The 2,999-nt window shown below is 36.6% G+C and overlaps 1 protein-coding gene across 1 annotated transcript in view; it reads right to left on the bottom strand.

The window, feature by feature from the left end:
• The window catches only part of LOC107725462 (regulator of G-protein signaling 17-like), a 16,456-nt gene that overhangs the window by 3,743 nt on the left and 9,714 nt on the right, over positions 1-2,999 (bottom strand). The gene's annotated exons all lie outside the window — the stretch shown is intronic.

The following is a 2,999-nucleotide window of genomic DNA, read 5'->3' as shown; positions in this document are numbered from 1 at the left end:
AGTGCAACTCTGTTGTCATCGGTGTTCATACTTCTCTTTGTGAGCAGTGGAGTAATTTATTTTTGCAAATTTTAATGTTCACATTAGAGTGCGCATACTATCAACAAGCTCCTTCTTTTCACTGCAGAGGAGACAGAAGCTGCATCTGAAGTGGCAAGAGATGTATTTACACAGACTGTTTAATGAAGCTGAGGTGCCATAAATGCATTTACACCACAAAATTTCAAATGCATAAATAATTTTATAAGATTAATGTTTTAAATATTTTTTAACATACAAGCAAAAAATGTTGGGAAAAAATGCAATACTTTTAAATATGAAACCTGTTTTAATGAGCGAGTCATTAGTCATTCATTCAAACGGCTGATTCATTCAAAAACGAGGCAAGTGACTACAGTCTTTATGAATGGGTTACTGAATCATTGACTCACTTGATTTGTTCAAAAACGTGGATTCATTCAGTATCGAAACACCGCTGTGTCGCTCAGAAACAGTTCTGCTGTGGCTTTGATTGAAACTTTGTCAGCGAACTTGAGCAAAAACAGTCAATATTGCGAACAAATTGCTGTCTGTTTAACTCACAATGAAGAACTTCCACGCCGACGACATGGTTACATGCGGATGTGAGCGTATGCCATCAAAACGGACCGACTGTGAGATGAGGTGTGTTCGATTTGAAGCAGCAGCGAGCGCAGACCGATCGGACATCAAAGTACCGCGAGAGCGATTCGAAAGCATGCGGAGCCATCTGCTCTCTGTAGCTCTCTCGGTGCTTTGAAGTCATACAGCGATCGGTCTGCGAATTGCTGCTTCAAGTCGAACTGAGAAAGAAACTTTGGTCGAACACACTCCTGTCTACGAGCTTGCAATCTCTCTCTCTTTTCTGTCTATGGAGGGTCAGAAAACTCTCGGATTTCATCAAAAAAAATCTTAATTTGTGTTCCGAAGACGAACGAAGGTCTTACGGGTTTGAAACGACATGAGGGTGAGTAATTAATGATAGAATTTTTATTTTTGGGTGAACTATCCCTTTAAATGTTTCTCTCACTCCCTTCTGGCCCCCAGTTTGGACTTACAGTAAAAGTCTAACCATAATCTAAGTACTAAAATTCCTCCTTTAGTTAAAAATAGCATTTATTGAAACTAAGCTACAAATTACAGGTGAACATCCTCTGTGCTTCTCAGTTCAAGTCTCTGTAGAGCAAGTATAATTGGGTTTGTTAGCCATGGGGTTCGACAAGCTGACAAGACTCTAAATATATAACATGTACTACACAGATGTTTTGCATGTGATGTGGGACAGAAATAGCCATTTACTGAGCTGATAATGGCAGTGTGTAGTGGGGGGATGGCTGTGGAAACCCGAGGTTACAGAGCAGGGTTTGTACTGCCTCCTCAATGTTTTCTTTATTTCGTGCAATATTTGTATTCATTCATGTTATTTATAGTCCCCCTGCAAGCTGTGCTATGGCCTTTCCAGTCTTTCTTTGTTCAATGGCCCAGCCTCAAACTCTAACTGCTTTTCCCCCCATCTTTTTACAAGCTAATTTAACTCTTTAAGGAAAACTTTTTCTTGCTAATTTTATTTAAAGAGTTACAACAGCCAGAATTTCATTCTAATGTAATGTGTGTGTTTGTAGATACAATTAAAAAATAAATTAAATGAAATATAAAATTAAAAATAAAATAATGGACCAGCTGTGGATAAAGATAGGTTATTTTTCTTCCCATTAGTATTAGTGACACTGATATTTGTGTTGTACTCCTGCTTAAAAGTGCACTCAATAATCATCAAATAAATGTGCAATGTTAGCTTGCATACTGAGACAAACCCTCTTCCACATACTTTTCTTAATATTCCTGTGGGAGGATTTTAAAAGGCCATGCTAACATATAACAATGCAAAAATATGTTTTGCTTAAACTCATAAAATTCTATTAATTATAGCTTGGTAATTTACACAATGGCAATACATGTTAAAAATTAACAGGCTGTCCAGCAGGATATAAATAGAAAGCTAAAATCCCCATTGCTCAGTCAAGGTTTCAGTTTATATTATAGTGTCAACCTGAAGATATAAATAACAACCTTTCTGAAATTTTATATTATCATACAAATTTCTGTAATTTCAGCAAACAGGATGGAATGTTTTAAAGTGAGACTAACCAAGTAATACTATGAAACCACCACAGAATTCATAAAATCCAATGATAAAACTAGTTTTGTTAGTTAAAACTCATGCTACAAAAGACTAAAAGCATGGAAAGTAAAATGGCAACACCTGCTCAAACTAAAGTAGGCGTGAGCCCACAAAACTTTCGCATAAACACTACAGTTTAAAAGTTTGGGGTCAGTAAGATTTTTTTAAACCGAAATTTTATTCAGCAAGGATGCATTCAAATGATCAAAAGTGACAGAAAGATATTTATAATGTTACAAAAGATTTTCGGTTTCAAATAAATAATATAGCTGCAAGCAGCGATGGCGGGCCCAAGCCATCAGTGCAAACGCCACCCCAGTGGCATCAGGAGAACGGTGCACAGCGGGCACATGCATTTACAGTAACCCAGGGCTCGACGCTTACTTTTCTTTTTAGGAGCACTTGTGCTCCTAATTTAAAAAATTTAGGAGCACGTTCAAAATTTTAGGAGCACCTTCTAATCAATAATCCAAAATGTTATCAAAAAGTAGCCTTCCCATTACGAGGTAATATTTGACTCCTCTAACTTTATTAAAAGTATGTCATCTTTTGTCAAATTCTTTAAAAAAAATATATTTTATAAGCTTTTTAAAAATTGTAATTAAAACGACAGAATAAGAGTAGAATAAGAAATATAAGTTAAAAAGTTTCTCTCTCTCTCTCTCACCCTCCCCTTCTCTCACTCCCACTCTCAACACACAAACACTCACCCAGCCCCCCACCTCCTCCCTTCCTCACACAGGCATAGTGGCAGAGTGAGATCAGATGTCTTATAGTTTTTTAATTTTCTATTATCCAT

The sequence above is a fragment of the Sinocyclocheilus rhinocerous genome, unplaced genomic scaffold (assembly GCF_001515625.1).
Source record: "Sinocyclocheilus rhinocerous isolate Xijiao unplaced genomic scaffold, SAMN03320098_v1.1 scaffold366, whole genome shotgun sequence".
NCBI classification, from domain to species: Eukaryota; Metazoa; Chordata; class Actinopteri; order Cypriniformes; family Cyprinidae; genus Sinocyclocheilus; species Sinocyclocheilus rhinocerous.
The sequence above is the reverse complement of the archived record's forward strand: the minus strand, read 5'-3'. Positions and strand labels throughout refer to the sequence as shown.